At 41.5% G+C, this 10,359-nt stretch overlaps 1 protein-coding gene across 2 annotated transcripts in view; it reads left to right on the forward strand.

The window, feature by feature from the left end:
- LOC117936499 (PH and SEC7 domain-containing protein 1-like) overlaps window positions 1-10,359 on the forward strand; it is a 69,819-nt gene that overhangs the window by 5,499 nt on the left and 53,961 nt on the right. The window contains exon 1 of one of the 2 annotated variants that reach the window (XM_034859565.1): window positions 2,438-2,635. The exons of the other annotated variant lie outside the window; for it this stretch is intronic. The gene's annotated coding sequence lies outside the window, so the exon portion shown is untranslated. Of the gene's footprint in view, window positions 1-2,437; window positions 2,636-10,359 lie in introns of those variants that run through there. 2 annotated transcript variants of the gene reach the window in all.

Here is a 10,359-nt window from a genome sequence, read left to right on the forward strand (position 1 = left end):
ATCTATCTATCTATCTATCTATCTATCTATCTATCTATCTATCTATCCGACTCGATGCTCCAATGAAAAGATCATCTTGATCATATCCAACATCAGATTCAATACTGTTGGTTGTCAGTCTCAGATATGGAGACACTTTTTAAGAGTATAGATGAGGTATTTAAATACATATCTTTATATTTGATATCGTGAATTGTATTATGCCTCTGGGATAATGCATTAAGTGTGTATTGTGCTGTCATTTCATAGGACCATTAGTCCATGATAAAGTCTTATATAGTGTGTTTCTTTACAGATTGCAGCTTTAACTATAACTTGTGTCTGGAATTAGTGATAAACAACAACACTGTGTAAAAGAGGTAGAGGTAGAGGTCGTTTTATGAATTATGAAATCTTATAGCTACTGTGGATGTTGACTCAACATGTACCATACGTTCATATGAAGATAAAATAAGACTGGAAAAGTGTTTTTCTTTTGCTTCCTTGCTACTCTTTAATATTTCGGTGGAGTGAGAGTACGTCACTCCTTTCTCTCTGATGTTTTCAGACTCTATACGAGGTTTCTGATACATCATATCTCACAAACAGCACACTTTACTGAATATTTGAAGGAAAAAACTTCCGCAGCATTCAGAGGAACTATGATGTCACTCTGAATCCTCTACTGAATTATTTAAAAACCGGCACAAAATATAACATAAAGGAAAAAACGCTGACATATGTGCATAAATTACATAATTAAGTTACATAACATGGTCGAAGGTTTGTCTACAACATTGCTAAAACACAAACTACAGCTCCAGAACAAACACAAAAGTACACAAAGGACTGCTAATATATGTGTCCATATCATATTTGTCAGATTTTGGCGCTAAATGCTAGATTAAATAGCTGTGAATGCGGGGGGGAAAGAAAATGCCTTTCTACAGGGCCCAGGGTTTTGCGCTACGCCCCTGACGTAACTACATTGGATTTTCCAGTGACCGGCGCTGGTTGTAAAATGGATGATGTTTCAAAGCAACACTAGAGAACTTTTAATAAATGTTTCCAAAATGGTTTCAGTGGTTCATCAACTCGTAACAGGGTGGACGGGAGTTCTGCATTCGCTTTGCGGCTTTAACCACACTATGCAAGTTTGCCATTGAGACACAATGGGACAGTTCCACTTCCAACCTGTAGGGGGACCAAAGAGGGAAAAGTTACGTAGTGTTGCTATATAGCTTTAGTGCGTAAATGTTTGATATTACTGAACGTCTGTTACATTCAAGCCGTTACCAAATGAGTTGCAACACAGATAATTAAGCTCCACACAACTCTCTGTGTTTCTCAGTACGTCTATGTTCAGAAGATTGTAACGTCTGGAGACGTTACACCGGAGCTCGAGGGAAGATAATCACCCTATTTACCATGTATTTTTAACCCTCCGTGTCCTCCTTGGCTACTAGTAACTGCGTTGAGTAGGGGGCAATCACGTAAGGCTAGCATCATGTGGATATGCCGTCAGTTTTTGTTGTTGTCGTTACTGTCGTTAGAATTCCACATGGGGGCGACAGAAATAAAGCTTTAAACATGGTTATTATTGTAAATTAAATCAAAACAACTTGGTTAGATTTAGAAAAAGACTGTTGTTTGGGTTCAAATAAGTATTTTTGATCCAAAATTGAAGTAACATACGTCGATTAGCTTACTTGATGTAGGACAGGTACGTTACGTGACCAAGTCAATGTCTACTTTTGGTTTCACACATGACACAAACAGCAGCCCATCACGACCTTCTCCCTACGCAGACTTCTGACTTTGACTCTTCGTGATATGCCAAAGACAAACGTAATCCGGGACAAAATACATTTCCCTCAAAACATGAATGAAAAACAATTTAGTAGTTCAGTACAGTAAAGGCAGGTCAATTTCTGACACTTCACCGACCCAAAGCTGGAACAAAGCCTTTAAAACTTTAAATCTGTCCGGTTATCACTGGCACATTTCCAAAAACGTTAATTAATGTGGATAAATAACAAAAAACACTTAAAAATGCATGTGTAAAATTCCCCAAAATCACGTGTTTGTATGAAAACATATCATCTGAAATCTTGTTCTTCATGTAATAAAGTCACATGTTTTGTAAAAATCCTTAATTCTTCAGCATATTTAGTTTTTATCATATTTATGCTTGAGAAGTTGCCGCCACATGTCCGTTTTTCATCCACTCACATGTTTTTTAAACTGTATCTCACACGGAGATGGGTCCTGTTTGTGCCTTTAAACAGTTAAAAAGCCCCCCCCCCCCCCTGTCTTATGCACATTCGCTCCTTGCAGCACCTCCCCATACCCGCACTAACTACTCCACACTGACTCAGCATGCATGTGAAAGGCAGAGGGAAGGGAAGGGGGCAGGGCTGGAGGTGATGGGAGCCGGTTAACTGGCTGAGAGGGAGCGTTGCAGGCGGGGAGGGAGGCTGGCTGGCTGACTGGCTGGCTGGCTGGCTGGTCAGACAGGTCTGCACTGCTCTGCCTGAGAGAAAGAAGGAAGGAAGAAGGAATCACAGAAACGATGAGAAAAGATAAACCATGTGGGAGGTGTAAATACTGCACGGGGGAAGCGGTGGGAGGAAGCGTTGCCGCGAGAGGAGGAGAGGTGAGTGTGAGATTGAGAAGAAGATTTTGTGTGTCTATAGTACAAATAGCTGTGAGAGTCTCTGGTTTTCTGCTGCCAGATCAGGGTAAACAGGGTAAACAACAGCTGAGGTGCACCACGATACAGATGATCCAGAAGTGCATGGCATGTTGTCAGACTTGAGAACACAGTGACTAATGGGCAGATGAAAGTGTGACTCCCTTAAGTGTATTTTGTGTGTGTGTGTGTGTGTGTGTGTGTGTGTGAAGGAGAGACTGCATTTATTTGTAAAATCAAGCCATGTGAGCATGTCAGCACATGCAGTGCCACCAGTGTTTAAGATGGGGTGATTGTGGGCTGGGTGATAATTATTATCTATATTGAGCATCATCATATATTTGTGGTTTTGATATTTGCCGGTATTTAAACTTTTTTATCCACAAGAAAAACTCTCATTCTCATAATATGCTCCTTTTGTTTTAAATTGTGTCTCTTTGGGTTTGGAAGACAAAACAAGGACACCACAGATCATTTCCATTTTATATACTGGTCCACATTCCTAGGTTGGCTCAACACCTCTCCCTCAGTTAGTATGGCTTTGTCGGACAACTCTACAACCATTACCTTATACATGTTAGCTCACACCAGTCACTGAAAGAGAAGACCAGATGGAGGGGTCCTGATTGAGGGTGCTGATGTAGATCTCAGTCTCCTGCACAGACTGATGTTTAACTGAATTAAATTGAAGGCTTTGGAAATGAAATAAATACATCATGATCAGGATCAGCCTGATCAGGATCAGCCTGATCAGGATCAGCCTGATCAGGACTCCAAGTGTCGCTTTTATATATCATCATGTAGTTTGTAATGTGTAGCGCTTATGTTGTGCAGGCACTCGAGTGGAGAGATAATGGCGTTTTGTTCATTTAGCTTTGTTTTGTGCAGTGAAGAAAACAGCTCAGGGTCTTTTAGACAGATAAATCCATAATGAAGACAACTGTTAGTCCCACTAGTCATAGTTTGTCAACAGTAGGGATCAAACAATTATCAGCCTGGCCGATGATCTAGGCCGATATTTAACAATTTGTCTCTATTAGTGTTTTGTTTGACCCATAACTGATAAAATTAAGTTAATTATTAAAAGGTTTGCTACTTTTGGCTCCGCTACAACTCTGTCAGCAGTCTGCAAAACGTTGTTCTCCATGTACAGACCACAGGGAGTTCAACAGCTATTTTTGGTTTTATTTGATTTTTTTGACCGTGTATTATGTTTCAGCTTTATTACATACGTGCTTAAAGCATTTAAACCAACGTTTTTGTTTAGATTTTGACTAAAAGATTTTATTTTATAGTGTAGAAGCATAACCGGGTTCCAAAAATCGGTTTCATTAACTATTAATAATCTGTATTGAAGTCTGCCCTGAAATCCAATATCAGTTGACCCCTAGTAATTGGGTGGACGTGGTGGTTTTCCACATTTTGTCAGGCCTTTGTGCCGTTCAGTGTCTCCGGTGCTGTTGGACGTCTGCACCAGTGTCCCTGGGCCGCTGGCCTCTCTGAAGTTGTGTACATTGACCCGTTTAATACATCACGCGATGATAGGCTGAGCAAGGGCCCCTGCTGGGATTTGCTTTGAAATGTGTTTCTCTTTCATTTGGATGTTGAAGATTTTGCAGGTCGGGAATAACAAACTATAAATATATACTGCAAGAAAATGATCTATTACTGGTTTTCCTAGTCTTGATCAACAAAAGTACATTTCCAGGGTTAAGATTTCCGCTCTGTGTATGTTGCCGTTCTCAAAATCCCAAAATTAAAGCTAGCGAGCTTCACACTGAAAATATCAAGTTTGGAAGAACATTTGGATGCTGCAATAAGGCCGTCCTGCTCGGTTCTTTGGGGGAATGATTATAAAGATTTATAAAGAATATGTTTAGGGCATTTCCTCTCTAACTAGGACATTTTAGGACCGATTGGTGGGGTTGATGTGGATGAAGTACATAAGGCGATACACTGGTAAGAGCATATGACATTAAACCATGTATCCAACTCATCTAAAAAGCTCACAGTACTGTATTGTGTGAACCGACTACTACATTTAACTTAGTATGTGACGTTTTCCTTCCCGAGAGTATTTAGCAGAGCCGCCGTCGCTGCGTCTGGACCTCAGAGGCTCCCAGGCGATTGTGATTGGTTTAAAGAAATATAAACAATGCAGAGCGGTTTTATGTCCTGTCCCAGAATGCATTTGTGGTGTAGCCAGACCTATGCCCACAGCAGCTGGGCAGCTCAGAGACAACCAGGAAAGTCCTACAGTAACTTTACTTGAAACATTTCAAAACCAAAAAACAGGCTCATGGAAAAAGAGGGACACAGTGCTGAGTAGTAAGAGTGAGGCTGCGTGTTATCTGTCACTCCCCAGGTACATTCATGGAGAAATGAAACTAGGGTTTGTATGCTGGATGTTAGCTCATTGCCAGGTAGTAAGCGGAGGAGTTGTAGAGGCAGCAAGGTCACGTCCAATGTGGTGTCTTAGTTCTTTTCCCTACCAATAAGCCTCTCTGGATCTGTCTTCTCACACTCTTTCTGTGCCTCTGCATGAGTCAGAGTCAGTCTTTTGTCTGAATGTGTCTTTGAAGGCAGCAAAAGGAAAAGAGATGGAGAGCAATGCAAACAAAACTCATCTCTGTGAAGACAGCTCTGACACTCGCCTCTTTAATTCCACTTCATCCTCCTCATCCTGTAGTCCCTGCTTGGTTAATTACGATTCACTACGAAGGAAGGTTCATCGAGTTTGAGCCGAGTATTTTTGGGTGTGACAGTGAGCCCTGCTGCCATTTCTTGGGAACTCACATGAGTAAGAAGCTGTGCCAAACACAGTGTGATGTAACCTAATATGATGTAGCGAAATCAATATTCATAAGCGGATGATGAGGGGTTGGATGTTGCACTGCGAACGTCCCTTGTCACCCATTAACTTCATAAAAACCCTGTTAATCCTCCAAGGCTTTAATGTGTTGCTACCTTAAACTGTCATATTGCTGAAATCATTGCTGCTGGGGCACAGCGCCAGCAACAAGCAGAGCTGAGAGCTAATATTAGCATGAGCCCCCACCACCCCCCCCACCAACACAACCTGCACCCCATCATATCCACAGACCTAACATTAGAGCTGCACACGCTGCCTGGGGTTTCATTACCTGCACTATTTGACGCAAACGCCCGACCACAGAGACCACGTGGAGTTTATCCGTAATCCATATGTGTGCATGTGTGTCCTTGTGTTGTGGGCATCGTGTCCCAGAAGGACAACAAGAGGATGAGTCATCATTATCAAGCAGCTGTGGATCCTTGTGTTTAGGTTGGGTGTGGTACTGCTTGAACCTGCCAGTAGTTTTATTTTAACATGTTGTCCTTCATTTTACAGCTCTACCATCAAGTCTTTTTTTTAACCCATGTGCACCCATGGAAGAGACAAAAGAGACATAAGCATTTGAATTTTAACAGCTGCTGAATACATTATGTTGAAGTATTTTACCTTGGCAAACATGTACAGTATGTCAATTTGGGTTTTTCTGAATTCACCTCTTTGACATTTGAAAATACAAAATGTCTTAATTTGCAGTTTCAAACGCCCATTTTCTTTCAATGGTCACAAATTCAGATCCAAAAATTCAAATTGTTTTTAGCAATTAAAAAAAAAAAAAGATTTGGGTGGCTCAAATTCAATTGGTCAAATGAAGATAGTAGAAATTCAAGTGGAAACTGTCAGGATGTTTATTAGGGATTAGGATTATTTCAACTCACATTTTTTGGCTCTACATTTGACTGATGTTTTAGTAGAATTTTTCAACTTGCATTTTTAGATGCATACATCACTTCAACAAAGTAACAATTCATCATGAATCATTTAATTCAGGTCTGATATTTGGTATCTTTGAAAACTTTGGTATCTTCCTTTGACTTTAAATGACATGGATAGATGGAGTTAGGTAGGAGAAGGTGATTCAGGTGAACTGGTCCTTTAAACAGTTGCATTATCTGGCAGCAGAGGAAGTGGGTTGATTAGCTGTGTGTTCCTAACATGGACCTTCCTGTAACTCTCCATCTCCATCCCTCTGGCCTTCTGCCAGAGCAGCTCTCTCCTTCACACCCGTAACTCCCTCATCCTCTCTCTCTCTCTCTCTGTCTCTCTCTCTCTCTCTCTCTGTGTTTCTTGCTGTCCATCCATCTTTCCTGTGCTCTTTCTTTCACCCGTCTTTATCTCTCTCGCCCCCATCTACATCGGTCTCAGATGATGAATTGATGGATCAAATGAAGTTCAGGCCCATCAGCTCGTTTCAAGAATCGATAGCAGCCGTCCTGCAAACTTCCTCTGTAGATAATAAATCATATCTAATGATAATCCCTGTGGATCTTCCCCTGCTCCGTCACATCCCTGGTGTCAGTAACAGGCTGTCCATGTGAAGCTCAAAACATTATTTATGTACGTCCGAACACGGCTATTTTCTCATTGATTCTAGTTCACAACAAAACATCAAAACAACAGAAAAACAATGCATGGTTGTCAGGCAAAAAATATACAGTACATACTAGCAAACAGTCGTGGTCAACAAGCCCTCCAAACCATGCAACAATATAGGTTGTAGGGGAAAACCTGCGTGAAAGTCCTATGTTTGGCTCTTTTAAGTTTATACTCAAGCGCAACAGCGTGCACGGGCTGTCGTAGCAACAATTAGCGTGCGCTACGAGCACGCACGGAGAACTTTATGCAACGCATTGTTTGCTGCAGTACTCTCGCAAACACCATAGGGCGTACCAACAAAGTAATGTGTGAATAAGCAAGAGCTAGAAGAGAAGAGACAGGAAGTTAAGGAAAGCAGGCTGCTTGGCAACAGTAGAAACACACATACATGTTAAACACAGACGTACCGCAAAACATACCAGTTATCTTCTCTAATGATTCATTTATCTTCTTAACGCAGCGGGCCCGGGTTTGACTCTTCAACACATTCTCCCTCTCTCTTCCTTTCATGTCTTCAGCTGTCCTGTCAAAATAAAGGCCTCAAATTCCCCCCCAAAAAAGATAACTCTTTCTATTAAGCCGTTTTTTAGCGGTTTTCCCACATTCTCCAGCTAAATGTTTCTTTTTCTCACAGTGTGGTGTCTCTCTAAACACATACTCAAGGCTGTTTAACTCCCTGTGGTCTGTACATGGAGAATAACACAGATGTTTGTACAGACAAACTCTTCCCAGTCGACCGTGCTAAATTGAAAGCGCAGTGGGCGTAGTTACAAAAGAACAAGAGGCCACGAACGGGAACAACGCTGGAAACGACACCCACAGAGACCATGTACTAAAAGAGAACTCTGGCCGATTTTTAACTTAATCTTGATTACTTTATGTCCACGAGTTCTGTCGATAGGGGAAAAAATGACCAAAATCTGTGCTAGCAAACTGGAGTTGCTGCAGCTAATGGTTAGAGCTCCCTGTTAGCTACACGGCAAGTTATGGCGGCATATTCTAAAGATGGCCTTTGTGCATCTTAGCAGACACAAAATACAACTCAAATTTCTGAACATGAACAGAACCTTTTACGTGACAAGATGCGTTTTCAAGTCAGACGTGAAGAAACCGTTTAAGTTCAAAGTTTGTACTGTCACTTACCTTGTCTCATACTGCCGGTAGCTAGCTTGACATGCTAGCTGCACAGCTGCATTCGAGAAGAGGGGGTTCAGTCAGGTGTTGGGGATAATCTTCAACCAGCATGTTCATGTGTAGTTGTTCATTGCTATGCTGTGATCCAGCTCATCCATTTTGTGTGTGATGGCTCTGGCGTTGGTGAGTAGGAGGCTTGGTAGGGGAGGTCTCTGTGATAGTGTCCTTAGCCACTGAGCTAGCTACCGGCAGTATGACACGAGGTAAGTGATCGTACAAACTTTGAACTTAGACGGTTTCTTCACAATGTCTGTCCTGAAAACGCATCTTGTTGTAACATAAGGGCCCTGTTCATGTTGCACAAAGGCCATCTTTAGAATATGCCCCCACAACTGGCCTTGTAGCTAACTGGGAGCTCCCATCATTGGCTGCAGCAACTCCGGTTTGCTAGCACAGATTTACGTCGTTTTTTCCCCCTTTTGACAGTACTCATAGACATAAAGTAATCAAGATTAAGGTAAAAATCGGCCGGAGTTCTCCTTTAAGCTTTATTCTCTGTCATCTTAATGCCTGCTACAGCCTATAGAAGGCGACACCCCTATTGTCGTAAATATGAGTTGTGATTGGTGTTTGAACAAGGTAGGACGGACTTTTCTTGGTAGAGGACTTTGTGATGTGATTGTATATTTCTACTGTATACCTCTGAGTTAAATACAGACTTACTTACTCACTTATCCTTTGTACGAATGTGTCGCACAAAATGGGGGTAAATCACATTAATTCCCCCGCGTAATATTAATCCTCTGAGAATAGGGTGGACCACAGGGCCAAACTAGAGAGAAAACTGTGTTTTTGCAGTGTTGAAGTACTCTTCTTTTGGTAGTGATAAAAGTAACAAATCTACCAATCAGCCCAGTGGCTTCATCACTAAACCATGTCTGTCACATTTATGTTGCAGCGGAGGAGCCACGTCGTCTTCCTCACACCTTGTTAGACAATGGGGCCACGTGAAGCCACCAGCAAATGGACAAAGGCCTTTCTGTGTGAACACTGTGGGAACAGTAGCTCCGAGGTGTGAAAACAACAGAACGATGAGAGTGTGAGAAAGAGCCAGCCACTAAAAGTTAAAGAAAAAGAAAAAAAGGAAACATTTTAACTTTATTTACCCACAGTGAAGAGAAAAATAAGGTTAATCAGATCAGTTGAAACAGCCAAACCTACGTTTCTGTGATTCCATGCAGACAGGCCGGGTCAATGAATTTAAGGATTTGTGATGGGCTTGAGTTGGGTCTCTTTGAAGACAAAGGGCAGACACATCAGTTGGGGTCAGGGAGGGAAAGTGGCTCGCCTCAAGTGCCAACTCTCTCACAATTTCTCTTTGTTCTGTCAACTTTCATTTTTAACACACACGTTCTCTCCCACTGCTACCATACGGACACTCCAATCTGTCGCTGCTGGCAGCAGTCTGCAGTTCACCGTCCTCCTCTGAGTGACTTCATTTTTTTTTTTTAAACAAGAGTTCTGTTGTCTGAGGCTGTATTGGCGTGGAAGTTGTTCTGCATGAGCGCTAAATAGGACGGTGACAATTGGACAGAATTCAGCTCAGTTGAGTTGAGTGAATGCCAAAAGATTTAGCTCAACCAAGAAGAAAAAGAGGCTCAAACACAGGATTTAAACACAGGAAAATAAAGACGTATCCATGATAAGAGTTTGGTGCATGATGTGGACAACCTGCGTCTGATGTTTGACTCGTTTTCAGATCCATTACTTCACTAAACTAAACTAAAATGATAAGGACTAAGCATAAAAATAGCAATTTAAATACCTCTCTGAATGTGTTTAATAGCAATTTATCAAACAGCTGTTTGACAAGCAGAACTTAATCTTAAATACGACATCTCCCCTCTACAACCCCTGGTCCAATTTTGTAATAAATCCGATTTTATAACCAGTTTTGTTAATTGGGGTTTCATTTACTATATGGGGGCTTACTACCGCCTAGTCACCCCCTAAAGGCCCATTCTGAGCAAGAAAAACCCTGCATGCATATATATATATATATATATATATATATATATATATATAT

This window comes from Etheostoma cragini, chromosome 21 (assembly GCF_013103735.1).
Source record: "Etheostoma cragini isolate CJK2018 chromosome 21, CSU_Ecrag_1.0, whole genome shotgun sequence".
NCBI classification, from domain to species: domain Eukaryota; kingdom Metazoa; phylum Chordata; class Actinopteri; order Perciformes; family Percidae; genus Etheostoma; species Etheostoma cragini.